This window comes from Nomascus leucogenys, chromosome 19, assembly GCF_006542625.1.
Source record: "Nomascus leucogenys isolate Asia chromosome 19, Asia_NLE_v1, whole genome shotgun sequence".
In the NCBI taxonomy this organism is placed as follows: domain Eukaryota; kingdom Metazoa; phylum Chordata; class Mammalia; order Primates; family Hylobatidae; genus Nomascus; species Nomascus leucogenys.
The window spans coordinates 48934351-48949586 of NC_044399.1; the positions used below are offsets into that span (position 1 = coordinate 48934351).

At 45.9% G+C, this 15236-nt stretch overlaps 1 long non-coding RNA gene across 1 annotated transcript in view; it reads left to right on the forward strand.

Annotated features, from left to right (window-relative positions):
* Positions 1-15236, forward strand: part of LOC105738616 — a 49702-nt gene that overhangs the window by 8472 nt on the left and 25994 nt on the right. The window contains exons 2-3 of the long non-coding RNA XR_001114447.2: positions 2121-2285; positions 2721-2725. This is a non-coding gene — a long non-coding RNA (uncharacterized LOC105738616). The remainder of the gene's footprint in view (positions 1-2120; positions 2286-2720; positions 2726-15236) is intronic.

Consider the following 15236-nt stretch of genomic DNA (forward strand, 5'->3'; position numbering starts at 1 on the left):
AGATTACGTAGTGGGTAAATAAGAGTAATTGTTTCACAAAATATTTTCTTTAAAGAGGAAGTTGACCAGTTGCTATAAGCAATTAGTTATTTAATAAAGAGTTTCAGTTCTATCTAAAATTAAGACAAAGCACCTCATTCAGAGTGGGTGTCACTGGGGAAAAATCATTGAGTCTGCACGCAGCTGTTTCCCTTTTAGTACATAGTGAAGCACACCTGAGTGATATTTGTTTTTCTTTTCACAAAGGTCAACAAAAAAGTTTCAAATAATCTAATGTATCTAAATTTTTAATATCAAATAACAACTTTGTACCTAAGATCTCCAAAAAAGGGTTTTTCTATGAGTTACCTTGACTTTCAAAGCAAATACACAAAAGTAAAGAGAGCCTTCCTATTGCTCCTTCAGGATCTTATGAACTTGGCTATACAAATGTCATTCACAATCCATTTGACCTCTCATGTCTACCTCCCTAGAAACATTTTTCATAGTGGAAATTGCAACTAGAGCCAGTGGTCAGCTCTTCCACTCACCCCGCCAACATTAGCAGCAGAGCCACTTCCAGAAGTCCAGAGGCAATGTGAAACTTGGCTGGGGTCACTACGGTCATGGAACCTTGTTAAGAACAAAAAACAAAAGGTTATGACCTCAGTTGCATCTAAAGTAAAGACATTCCTGCTTTAGATTATAAACTGGTTTGGATGGAAACCAGCTGATGTGTGGACACTCTGATGGTTTCAATAGACTTTTCAACCCTTGTAATTATCTCTCTGCTAAAGTAAATGTTAGTGTAACCATTGACATTTGATAAGTCACTCTGTGCTACCCAAGGCAGAAGATAGATCAACTTTAATCATTGTTTGGGTAGTCAATATGCATTTCTTATCATAGAACACTATCCTATTTTTTTGACCTTATGAATAGAATATATTCACATAAATGTGCACTTATGTCGACATAATTGCACATGTATGCAAGTTTTTCTGCTTTTTAGTATGTGCATAGTTTTAAAACATGACACTCCTAGGGAACAAATGGTGACTTTCCTTTGCAAGTTTGAAGATCAGGCAGTGGTAATGGAGAGGCAGGAATGAGAACCTACTGAGAAAACACAGCAAATTAAAGATGAAGTGGTTCTGCAGGGAACACAGGCCTCTGGGGATGTGTTTTTGCTAAGACTGATCACATGTTGTCCTTTTCCAGCATCGTGCATGGCACCCCTTCTCAGATTAGCGAGAATAATCTTTCTCAAAAGATAAGAAACATGCCGTTTCTCAATAAGGAGATAACCTGTCAAAATTATGCATAAATAAAACCATAACTCGAGGGCCTTAGTCATTTATGGCCATTAATTTCTTCCATCTTCTTTGAAATAGCCGCAAGGGAAGAAGCAAGTGACAAGCAGTTCACACACAGAGACATGGCATACCAAGGACTCCTGCCAGCTCTACAGGATCCAAAATAGTTTTTTGGCATCTGAGCAAGAAACGGGTTCCAGGCTTGAGACAACTGTGCACATCAGAGGAATGGGTTCCCTCCCTCCAGCTGGGGCCCCAGCGAATCCTACAGTCCTCCCAAGCAGGCTGCTCTGTTTTGAGGGCAGCCAATGCTTGACAAAAGCCAGCTGGGAGCAGCTCAGACCAAGCCCATACCCACACACTGCTATACAAAATGTTTTAAAGACCCCATTACATCTTATTTACTCTCCTTAGCAAGAGAAAGTATCAATGTCCTCCCCTCTCCTTCCAAAATAGGCAATATTGACCTCCCTTTGGGGGTTCTTCAAAGACCCATTAATAAGAGCTCCTTCCCTGGGCATTACCAACTTGCACATGAGTTGATGGAGAGCAGTTTATTTCACATTCAACAAATGTTTCCTGAACATTCACTGTGTTCAGGGCACTGCACTATGTGTAAGGGAAAAGTTCATGGAGGAGTAATAATCATCATGAAAAAAATAACAGCTCAGGGAGAAGTAATAAAAATAATAAGAACAGTAAGAGTTCCAACATACTGTGCTTCCTACTGTGTGTCAGGCCCCATGGTATGCACATTACAGGATTGTCTCGCTTGATCCTTAAAAACGATACTGTAAGATGAGTATTGTCATTCCTATTTTACAGATAAGGAAGCTGGGATTCAGAGAAATTAAGGGACTTGGTGAAGCAGAGAATGTCAAGGGAATCGGTTCAGTAGTGGACGGGGAGTCCCTGAAGAGTGTTGAGCCGTGAAGAGACCTGATCAAATACTAAAAAAGTACATGCAATGGCAAGAAGATCAACTAAGAGGTAGGAAAATTAGCCAGGAGATCAGGTAACATTCAATGAAAAATGTGATGAAGATTGACATGCAAATCTAAACAATATGCATATCTGCATATGTTTTAAGAACACAGACAACTACAATAAAAACTGTAAAGAAAAGCAAGGGAATTGTAAATGCAAAAATTCAGACCAGTAATCAGTTCTGGAAGGGTGGGCAGGTGCAGATGATGTAATTAGGGATGGAATATCAGAGAGCTTTCACGGTATTTAAGTGCTCTATTCCTGAGCTGCACTGTAGGAACACAGGTGGCCACTGTATTTTTAGAAACCTAGATACCTGAGTTTTACAAACTCTCTCAGATCATAACGCCCTTAGTGTCTCAACAAATTTTTCAGTGTCCCGAGACAAAACTAAATACCTGTGTAGGTTTTTAGGTCCCCAAATCTTAAAAGTCGTAGATTGTGTACTGTCCCTTGAAAATTAATATACACTGTGAAGCCTCTGTGATTTCACTGTGGTGTCCTGGGTGCCTCAGTACAGAGACTGGGAACCACGACAGTGTAACATCATTTGTGTTCATGTATGAAATGTTTCATGATATATTTAAGTGTGTTAAATATATAATTTATATATTAAATATATGACACAGTTATATATAAATGTGTAAATTAATATTTAAATATAGAAATATGTCACATAATATTTATAAATAAAAGAAAATATATGAACATATAAAATTTAATGAATTATACATTATATAAATATATTATATTTAAATATAATAAATGTATTATACATTATATAGAAAATATATTATATCTGAACATAATAAGGGCTTGTTCAATGGTGAGGCCAGTGGAAACAGGAGGGGGTCTGTCTTCTTGGATTTTCTTGGCGCGGTGACTGACTAGAGGTGGGCACGGAAGAGTCAAAGGCCACATAAAATGTTGAGGCAGAACACGAGGAAAAGTGTGAAGTCAGTGGTAGGATCTGGTTGAGGGATTATGGGAAGGAATAAGTGTCATTTGGGGTACAGAGGTTTGTGGCAGCAGAGGGCATCAGATTTCCAGCTTGTTGAATATTTGGGACCAGCTTGTTGTCCCCAAGGCTTGGAGCAGGGGACGGATCCAGAGAATGCTACACAGAGATGGGGCAGGAGAGGAGAGACGACGGAAAGGCTAAGTGCAGGGATTACATGGTGAGGGCTGAGGGCAGAGAGTAGGGAGACCCCTATGTGTTTGCACAGGAGGAGAGAGAGGAGCCAGGAAGAAGCCATGGAGGAGCTTTTGGAGAGAATGCAGGGCAGAGAGCAACGGAGCACAACCTCACAGAAATCGAGGGAGACATTTCCAGAAAGAGGGTGGAGTGGGAGAGGTTGTTAATGGTGTCCAAAGCTGGGACAGTCACAGATAAGAAAGGTGGATCAAAGCCACTGGAATGGGCAATCATGAAGCCATGAAAAACAGATGGTGGGTTACTCTTGCTCTTTGAATACATTTGAAGGTAAAGAGAGGGGGTCAAAGAGGTCAAGGGACTTTTTCTTGTTGCCTTGTGAGCAATGGAGCACCTGTGCTCACTTCTAGGCAGACAGAATAAAGCCAAGGGAGAGGGAAGCTTTAAAACAAAAAAGCAGAAGGGATGATGATTGCAGCAAAGTTACAGAGGGGGCCCAGGACAAGAAAGATGGGTGTGTCATCCTCAGAGACAGGAGGAAAAAATGAATGACTGAAGCTTCAAAAGGAGAGACATGGAGAAAGGTTATGTTTATGGCTCGGTGTCTCAGGAGAGTGAGAGGACAACCTGAGGGAATGAGGCTTGGGTGCGGACTTGAGGAGAATGGGAAAGACTTGGGGAGCCAATCTGAGAGATGCCTGAAAATTCATGAATCTTGTCCAAAGGATTGTCCAGCAGCCGTGAGTGTCATCTGCAGGCTCGATAGCCCATGTCAGTGGCTTCAGTCAGCACAGCCCTGCAACTGTTCTCCTCAGTGTTTGGCAGCTAAGAGAGAGGCCAGAGAGGGTTGGGGCAGCAAGGACAGTGCTGAGGCAGTGGAGGTCAAGGTCAGGAGGGAATGGTAGAGATGTCTGATGGTCATCTGGGAGGGCCAGAGGCCTGCCAGGAAGAAGAGGAGGGAGGTGTGGGCATGGAGGCAGCTGTGTAGGAGGAGGATGTGCTGCCTGCCTGCCTGCCAGTGCCCCCAGATTCATTCCTGTTCTTTCCAGTGCCCCTCTCCTTCCAGCCTTCAGGCAGTGTACACCAACGGGGTGCCCTGAGGGAGAACTGGAGGTGCAGAGGCGGAGAATCTTGGTCATTTCTCGCCTTCTTCCCCCTTGCTGTGGCATCACTGGCAGTGTCTGTGTTTCCTCCTTGGCTGTGGATCCTGCAGGGAAATCTTTTCCTCCATGATCCCAGCTGCCACTAAGCAGCCACTGCCCCATGGCCCTGACGACCAGTCTCTGGTCACACTACTTCCTCCCCATGTTCCTCCAGTCTCAGCAGTGGTCCTGGGTTACTAAAGATGCTAATCTCTCTATAATCTGTGAAGTGATTCCTTGGTTGAAATATCTAGAGTGGTTTCTGTCTTGCTCAGAGGACTTTAACTGAAATACTGGAATAGAATTAAAAACAAATATATCTCTCTTGATCTGCTCCCATCTCCTTTTTATACCTTTGCCTCCAAACAAGTGGGGAACAATATATAGTTTAAAAGTTATCCAAGGCAGCAAAATAAAGGAACGTGCAAATGTGGATACAAATGTCTTCTGATTGGAGAAAAGATGGGGCATGATGGCCTTGGGTTAACTGGAACAGCCAGCACAAGCTTCTTTGCCACTTTCCAGAGATGAAAGCGGTGTGAACACAGAGCCAGGTTTGAGTATGCCATCATCTACATGGCCCTCTGGCTTCTAAGTAGCTCCTCTACCATAGGTTTGGTACCTGAAATTCCTCTATTCCTGATATTTATATTTTTTCTATTTGAGTCCAGTTACTTTTCAGCTCCAGGAAGTTTCTGTTGAAATAGAATAAGCAATATAAGAAAGCCACTCTATTAGACCAGGATGGGCTGGCTCTCCAGTTGGAGAGGCTTTAGGGGATAAACCATAATAGAGCCTGGGTTTGAATAGACAGAGAGAAACGGGGGGAAGATTTGTAGGGACAAGCCAGGTGGAGGGTGGCCATGAGGACCAATGGACAGAGAGGGCAGGTTTGCTGGGAATAGACAGTGAGTACCTCCACCTGGCTGGCACTTTAAGCAATGGAGGAAGAGGAGGTTGGGCAGGTGGGCTGGAACCCGAGGACTGAGGATCTGCACTTGTCCCAGAAGGCAGTGGGAAGCAGAGCTCCGCACAGAGCTAGAGCATGTCAGAAGTGGCATGTTAGGACGAAGACAAAGCCCTGAGTCCAGTGGCATCGTGGAGAACGGATCGAAGGCAAAGGGAAACTAGAGACGGGAAGACTGATGAGGAGGTCGTTGCAATAATCCAGGCACAGTGTGATGAGGACCTGGACTAGAATAGTGGCAGGAGACCAGGGAAATAAAGGATGTGAGAGATATTAGGGAGGGACAATTCCACAGGATTAGGCTGGTTGGATAGGAGAGTTCTAGCAGACGGATGAGATTCAAGCAAGGTTGATTTGTTGGATGTGCTTCCAAAATATGCACTTTATTACTTATTCTCAGATACCCATGACTTCTCCAATGTCATTACCTAACTCACTTACAATCTGGCAACTCATATCCACTTTATTCATCACATGGGAGTCACTCTTATTCTGTGTTTTCACAAATAGATTAGCTTGACCCTTTAAAAAAGTCTTTTATAACATAACATGTAATTAATTTTTTTAAACCAAGACTTACAGAATCCCAGAACCCCCAAATCCAGGCTTGATCAAGAATGATTAGAAAAGCTTGGAAGTGGTAATTAAACACTAACTTAGTTTGCCTGAATGGGGGACAGACTGTACCTCTTCTATGGCCAACTCAGGTCACGTGACAGCTCAAAGCCCAACTGCCTTATCCAGGAATCACTCCAGTGCAGTCCAGGTTGCCCCTGTTACGGAGGAGGGTCATGTCCACCAGAAAATAAGACATCCTGTCACTAGAGAAATGGTTTATTTTGAGTTTAATTTGGCAGTAAATAGAGTCCTTTCTAGAATTTTCCTTTGAGGTTCAATAGATAATTCAAGGCATTTAGATTCTAAGTTTGAGTTAAATAGATCATACTGGGTATATAAATATAAGGATATTTTGGGAAATAGACAATATAAATGATAATGGAAGAGAACCTTAGTTGGATCCAATCCATGCAAGAAATGGAAATTCTATTGGCTTTGATAAAAGGTTTTCTTCTATGAGCTATATAAGGTAAGGATGCTATGGTCACATGGTCGCTGCTACTTTTGCCTGGAGAATAATTTCCCCGCTAGTAACTATGACTGTCCTCAAAAGCAAAATTTCAAGCCACCACACTTGTTCCCCACAGTAGATGCTGACCCCACTTCTGTGAAACCCCCTGGAAGACCCTCTTAATTCACTGACCTAGTTCTTAACCGCCTGCCTCAACCCACTATTTTCCCTTCTCCCTGTACTGCTTTTGAGTGTTCAGGTCATCAACTTCATTCTCTCATTTCTGTCCTTCCTCCCACAGGACTCAATGTACAACATTCCATTCCAGCTTTGAATTTGGGGTCAATGGGTGACATTCAGATGTTCTACTCTTGCCATGCTTTCTACTTTCATGAGAATTTTGATTTATTCTATGTTAAAATTAACTAAGTTAATTTTAATCAATTCCTACCCTTGATGTAAATGTACACTTCTGGCAAGGTCCTGGTTTGGGGAGTTTGTTCATTTAACAAATGTTTAGTGAGCACCTCCTAGTTTCAAGCACAGTGCTAAATGCTGAGATACCAAAGTAAAACTTGTCTTCCCTCCAGGAGCTCTTAGGCTGGAGGGGGCAGAAAATTATTACATACAAGCACAGATGACTCGTAAGAATCTTTGCTGATTTGGATAGAAATTTTCTGCCCTTGGAATTTGGTATCTAATACCCAAATAAAACACTTTAAAGAATGCCAATCAGAAGGTATAGGCAAGACTAAAATCAGTTGTTGTGTTTGTGGATTAGGGATGATTTATATTCTAATTTAAAATTTCCTTTAATGATAAAATAATATTTAGGCAATCAACTCAAATGTAAATTTTGGATAATGTCACTGTGACTCATAAACTCACTATCCACCTGCCACATCTGGTGGAGACATCTGACCAATGAGGTTAGAACAAGGGGCTGCCTCAGAATCCCACACAGGAGCTGTGGACAATGTCTGCCGCCCCTCTGTGGACACTGAACTGCATGGTTTTGGGTGTTTTCACACCCAAAAGTTGCCTTTTGGCCCACCACACTCCCCTATCCTGTACCCATATAAACCTCAAACCCCTGGCTTCACAAGGGGATGAACAGAAGGACAGAAGAGCAGCAGAACAGCACAGCAGAGAGAAGAGAAGGAGTATCTAAACACCAAGAGTAGTTCTGCTGGAGGTGGTCAGAGAGATCAGTTGCTGGACAGGCAAACCCCACAGGAAGATAATCTTCCCACTCCATCCCCTTTCTAGCTCCCCATCCATCCTGCTGAGAGCCACCTCCACCACTCAAGTCCCACATTCACCTTCCTCATGTTCATGTGCAACCTCATTCTTCCTGGATGCTTGACAAGGATCTGGGTATCAAGAGGGCACTGAGCTGTTTAACACTTAAGTCGTCTGTGGACAGCAAGGCTAAAAGAGTGCACTGTAACACATGCCCATTTGGGCTTTGGGAGTCGCAAGCTCCCACCCCTGAACACTGCCATGGGGCTGGAGCCCACGGGCACTCACCCTGGCTCCTGCACATGCCTGTCTGCATGCTCCCCCTCCCATAAGAGGTTTGAGCATGGACAGTAGCCAAACATATGAGCCACACCCCTGTCACAGGTCCTTTGGGGTGGGGGGGTGGCGGTGGTTAGGGAACTCTCCTGTTTCACCTGTCTACCTTGAGCCCAGCAGTATATTGGTATCATGACAGTTGCAAAGAAAATGAAGTCCTCACCTTCCTGGACTGCCCCAGTGTGAGATTTCAGGCACTGCCACTGCTGTGAGAGTGTAGGGGAAGGTGGAAAAAACTGGCAGAGGATAGGACTAATGGAGGATGTCTATGTGGTATAAAGCCTGTCAGTGTCACCGAGAGGCTCAGGAGATGGATGATCAAGAAACTTCATCGTTTTCTAGAACAGTGCCAGTCAGAGGAGGAGTCACAATCTGCATGTTTCCCAGACCAGAGCAGTTATCAAATCCCAGGTCTGCTGGTTGCCAGCACCTCCAGAGGACCCCCCGTCCAGGGAGGCTGCTTGAAAACATTAGCACCAGGTTGGATCCCTGAATAGGCACAGCTTCAGTGAGCAGGGAGTAGGCTGGGCCCAGAGCCTCATTCTTTGCTCAATTCAGGAGCCTTGGGAGGCTGGTGGAGGGGTGAACTGAGGTGCCTGCTGTGTAACCAGGGCTAGGGCTGTCTCTCAGGGAGTTCATAGCAGGACACTCCTTTGCTTACTGTCGAGGTTCACTCTCTGGTGACTTCCAAATTAGGAATCCAAGCTAGCCTGGAAACCCAGGAATGCAAGAGGGGAAAAAGGCATGTCCCAAAGAGGGGACTGAGCTGATCTTGGCCCACCGCATGAAAGGAAAGGCCACAAGTTCTCTATCCACCCGGCACTCTGGTCACCCCCTCCTCAATGGCACTTTTATTCCCTAAAACTCATTTGGTTGAACTTCTGACAATAGGTATATTTATTTTTATTAAAAGCATCAGGAAAGAACATTTTCAGCTTTACGATTTCTACTTCCATCCATAGTCTGTGATAGAAGATGATGCTCTTTGGCTTGTTACCAATGCCAACAAACAAATAATGTGTTTGACTTTCATTTGGTGCCAGGGACCCAGGCTCGGGCAATACTGGCCAATGATGATTATTTATGGTAGAATATAAAATGGAACTTTGATTTATGAATCAATTATTTGCTATGTGGTCTTAAAATGTGCACCTACATATTTTTACATGGAGACTCAAAGACGAACAGGTGCTGGTCTCTTGGTTTACGCTTTATGGTGATTAGCAGCTCAGGAGGGGTGAGGAGCAGGCAGGCAGGCCAGCACCCAATGCATCCTGAGGCCAGGTGGGAAAAGAGGCAGCTTTGTGGATCACAGGCCCTGGGGGGAAATATTTCGGCATTCTCAGCTCATCCCTCCCGCCATCCCCCTGTTTCGCTTTGTGTCCTGGGTAACTGTCTCAGGCCCCAAGCACTGTGGGGGCAGAGTTACTGTTCTCTATACTGGTGGGTCCCTGAGAAATGGATAATTGCACCCCTGAGGTAAGAAGAAGTACAACACTTCCAGGAAACCTCCTTTGTTCCCTGGCCCTACCCCTGGGGGTGACCATGGCCAGGCTGTTTTCTAGACCGTATTTTCTTCCTTGACTGACCTGCTGCACACCCACCAGACTCAGACCTCCACCCCATGTAACAGCTGCCCAGACCAGGATGCAAGACCACAGGCAGAGGCAAGGGGCAGAGCCCCAGAGCATCACCCCCACTACCCACTAATGGTTGGAGGAATCCTTCGAGGTCAGCCTGGGGCAATTGTCCAAATTGCTTTTTGGGGGCCTTTTGTTAATTATTATTTATTTATTTATTTATTTAGGCAGAGTCTTATGCTATTGGCCAGGCTGGAATGCAACCTCCGCCTTCCAGGTTCAGAGTTCAAACGATTTTCCTGCCTCAGCCTCCTGCGTAGCTGGGATTACAGGTGTGCCCCACCACACCCAGCTAATTTTTGTATTTTTAGTAGAGATGGGGTTTCGTCACGTTGGTCAGACTGGTCTCGAACTCCCGACCTCAGATGATCTGCCCGCTTCCGCCTCCCAAAGTGCTGGGATTACGAGCATGAGCCACCGTGCTCAGCCTGTTAGTTAATTAATTTTTAATTTATTTTGTCTAACACGTATTTGTTGAGCATTTGTTCAGTGCCAGCCCAATGGTGAAATAACTGACATTGTGCCTTGTGGTGCTTACTGTCTAGCTGGGAACACAGCTGAGCACCAGGCAATTGCTTTGCACTGTGGCGAGGGGGCTGATTAGGGGAGCTCTGGACACTCTCAGAGGGGCGCCTTGCTTTCGCTTGGCTTGGGGGCTGGGGTGGAGGAGGACAGACAGGGAAGAATGAGTGAAAGTCAGGCAGGCAGTCTGAGTTTGGGAGTGGGGGTGAGGAAAAGATGCTGGTGAGGGTGCTCCCAGCAGAGGGGACAAAGCTCAAAGCAGCTGCATGCAGACAGGAGGAAGCATGGTGGATTCTGAGAGCTGGCAGAGGCCGGATAAGCCTGGAGCCCTGGGCACCAGGTGGCAGGCATGGAGAGGTGCCTGAGAGAGAACCAGGGGATTGATCGTGGGGACTTCAAAGCCATGTTGGAGATTCGGGCTGAGAGTCTCATGGCCAGGCCATCACTCTCACTGCCAGGATCGTGGTCAAATATTCTCTGACCCCCTCCAAGCCTGGCCAGTGCTGTGGGCTAGGACCAGAGGAAGGGAAGAGAGAGAACAGGACATCGTGATGGAGGGAAGCAGAGCAGCTTCCCCAAGGGCTCTGTTCTTGTCCTGCTCCCTTGGGTCACCCAGCTTTGGCAGACAGCCCTGTGGGCCAGGGTGGGGAGGCTCTTGCCACTTATTTTTAATTTCCAGGATGCCTTAATAAATGTCATTCTTATCTCAGGAAATGAGTTTGAAATTTTGCAGACACACCATGCCCAGCATGGCAGAAAAGCTCTCGCTGCCTCTGCAAGGGCTGCTCTAAAATCCTGATGACCAAGGTTGCTGCCGGGTTCTCTTGGTAGACTCAGGCTCTCCCTGGCCATGGCACCTTAGCCAAGTCATTGAACCTGGACACTTTTTGTCCAACAGATTTGTTTTCCTGTTTCAGACTCTGAAGGAAGAATTGCTTTTGCTCCTCCTGGCTCTGTCATCTGCCCTCCCTGGACCTAAGCCCTCTCTTTTCTCTCCTGTGGCTCCTGGCCTCAGACAGGCTGCCCGCCATCCCACCCTGACTTCTGGTTGTGTAGCAGGAATGGTGTGCACTGGACATGGCAGGTCAGAGCGGAAATGCCTTGGCAGAGAGGCGGGAGGCAGCTTTCCTGGCCCTCAGTTCTGCTGCACCAGCTTTGGGCCAACATTTCTTTTCCTTCCTTTTATAAATAGTCTGTTCACCCACAAGACTGGACTAGAAGATAACCCATTTACACAGTGAAGATTTGGGTGACAGAGGTGAGAAGCCAGTCTTGGGAGCTCCCGCTACCGTGTGTGGCTTCTGACATGAACCTTGGGCACGCCTTCACTGGTCCGGCCCATGAGCAGCCAACCTAGCAGCTCCAACAATAGGCTTCACTCCTGCCAAGGGAAGCTGGCTAAGCCCCTGCAGGGCAACACCCGGCTGCTTTCACTTCCCTGGCAGGAGCTACAGGAAAGACGAGAGCCCTGGAACCCACAACAGGCCCACTGAGCGTTCACTGACTTCCTAGGGGTTTGCCCTACCCTGGGCTCATGTCTTACATGCTGGCTTAAGCAGGATAAGACACTCTGCAATCCAGTTCTGAACTGTGTATACAAGCTGTAGTGCTCAGAAGAACGCTGAGAAAGGGAAGGTGACATGGGCTGGAAGGTGGTGGGTCATGTAGGAGTGCTGAGCTCTTGGCAACTGTGTGTGGAGAGTTTTAGGTCTGTACCAAAATGCAATTCTTTTGCCTCTTTCGCACCACTAGTTAGCGGGCTCTAAGGCAGGTGGTATTCATGGCATGTTCACTGCCTATCTACCCGGTCACTGAACAGACACTTATAGGACATTAACTTTATTCCCTTCCCTTGTCAGATGGTGAGGAAGTACAAGGGTGAACGGTAGGGTGCTGTCCCCAAGGAGCTCACAGTGGGGCTCAAGGCTTTGAGGCTTAAGGTCATGGGGGCTTGTTGAGCTGTACCCCAATACAAAGCTCAAAGGTAACCAATCTGATGACCAAGGTTACGCCCACTAAAATGTTCTAATAACCCCTTGCATAGAAAACAAGGACTTACAATAGAACAGGATGACACTGGGTGCATTTTTTTTCATAATCTGTTGACAGCAAGCTTTATCTGAAATCTTTTCCATTATGAAAGGCTAAGGAAGCCCCATTCATCCCAGTTACCACTGCCTAGGAACCATATCATGCGACACAGGCTAATTAGAGGGCCTGGGTTTGAGTTCTGACTTACCTCTTCCTATCCTGGGCAGGTCACTACTGCTCTGTGCCTCAGTTCCACAAAAGAGAAATAAAATATAACAACAAAAAACACCAAACTAGTAAAAACAAAATTATCTACCATAATAGTAAGGTATTAAGTTCTAGTAGTATCATCATATGGGAGAATCTGGTATAAACTTAATAAAGCTACAGGAAAATTCAGTTGTAGTATTCAGTTTCCAGCCATATGATAAATACCTGAAGAATATTCATTTCTGATTTTCCTCAACCCAGAAGCTGCTCAGTAAATTCCCACAAAACCACCTTAGATCTTAGGTGAGGACCAGCTTTCCTTTCATAAGTGCTGTGGCTGTGCTCCCCGTGAAGCAGCCTCTGAGATGAAGTTTAGCATCCAGGATGTTTTGGGGAGAGGTTTTATTTTATTTTATGTTTTGATCAACACCTGTTGAAGGGAGGGAAAGCAAGCGGGAGTGGCCAGAGGAGGAAGTTGAGCTGCATGCAAACCCACGATGGCCTCAACAGACCACCTAGGCTCAGCTCTGGAGCTCTTCACAATTATCCCACCCTGGGCCAGGATGGCTAGCCCATCATAGCCCTGCACCAATCTAGTGTCTGATTTTGTTTTTGTTATATTTTACCTCCAGCTGGGGAAACTGAGGTGTACAGCAAGGGTGGCCTGCCCAATATTGGAAGAAGTAGAACCAGGACTCAAAACCCGGGCCTTGGATATCCTGTGTCATAGGACACGGGGAGTCGGAGGTGGTAGATGAGATGAATGGCTGAAAGGGGCTCTGCGTGGCCCAGGAGAGTGTCCACCACAAAATGCAGTAATCCCTCACTTTATCCACTCATTTGTTCAACTCATATTTCATATGCTTAGTTTTCTACAGGCACTGGTGGTTAAAAAATGAGTAAAGTGGCCAGGCGCGGTGGCTCACGCCTGTAATCCCAGCACTTTGGGAGGCCGAGGCGGGCTGATCATGAGGTCAGGAGATCGAGACCATCCTGGTTAACATGGTGAAACCCCGTCTCTACTAAAAATACAAAAAATTAGCTGGGCGTGGTGGCGGGCGCCTGTAGTCCCAGCTACTCAGAGAGGCTGAGGCAGGAGAATGGCGTGAACCCAGGAGGCGGAGTTTGCAGTGGGCCGAAATTGTGCCACTGCACTCCAGCCTGGGCAACAGAGGGAGACTCTGTCTCAAAAAAAAAAAAAAAAAAAAAAAAAATGAGTGAAGCACCATTCCTTTCCTCCATGAGCTCATATTTGCCAGGCCTATTTTTCTACAAAGTTTATTTTGAGCATCTACAAAATCAGCAAGTGCGCCTCATCCTTCACTAGGCTTGTGAGTCTTGTGGGCTTTTGTGAACAAGCCGTTTCTGAGTCGGCAGGTCTGGCATGGGCCTGTGGCTTTGCATTAGGAATGTAATGCTGTGGGTCCTGGCCCACTTTGAGGAGCAAAGGTCTGCTCTTCAGATGCAGGTTTGGGTTTTTTGTTTGTCTGTTTTTTAGAGATGGAGGTCTCGCTCTGTCACCCAGGCTGGAGGACAGTGGCATGGTCTCAGATCACTGTAGCCTCGACCTCCTGGGCTCAAGTGATCCTCCTGTCTCAGCCTCCTGAGTAGCTGGGGTCACAGACATGTGCCACCACACCTGGCTAACTGTTTAAAAAATTTTTTGTTGAGACAAGTTCACAACACTATGTTGCCCAGTCTGGTCTTGAACTCCCGGGCCTAAGCAATCCTCCCACCTTGGCCTCCCAAAGTGTTGGGATTACAGGCTGGAGCCACTGGACCCCTCCCAGAGGCAGTTTCTACTTGGGTCTCTCTAAGTCGGTCCCATCATGTCCTCTCCCATTGGACATACCTGGAGGATGCTTCTAAAGGGACCAATGTCATGAGAGATGGCTTTGCTTACTGAATGGCCTTCTGGATTCAGTGCTTCTGAGAAACCATCTTGGACTAGATGGGGCCTCTTGGGAGCCCAGCCACGGGTGCATAGGGGGCTTTCTGAACCCTTTATCTAGATTCCACAACGGTTCCACATGTCACTGCCTTCACTTCACTGTCAGAGAAGTGGCTTTTTGGTGCTTTGTCTGTGGAAAGTACTTAGCTCTGGAAAACCACACTTGTTCATGTGAAAGCTGACTAATGACAGGAACTGGACATGAGCTGCCCATTGAATTTGCTCAGGATTGTAGGATTTTCACCAGGGAGCATCCCAATGGAATCCATTCATTTTGCTGGGCCAAAGTCAACAGGAAAATGAGAAAAATTTCCCAAATTAGGGCACAGCTCTTTCCCGATGCTGTTGAGGTGACTGCCCACCACTATGTTTAAATGCAACTTCTTTTTTGTTTTTTCAGTTTGCAGTTACTACTGATACTGCTAAATTATAGTTTGTATACATGCACATTTTATTCCACATGTGTAGGTGTCAAACATTTCACTAACCCAACGTTTGGTGTATCTGCTGGCACATTGAGACTAAGAACCGGGAGGATACACAGTGCAGGGGAATGGTTGACGTTACTTCATAGGTTGCTTTGTTTTTGTCTTAGTAAGGAAACAGGCTGCTATAGTAACACATTTTTGGGGTTTTATCTCATGGGGAAAGCAGAAAATTGCTGTGTGAATAGCTCCATCCAGTAATTATT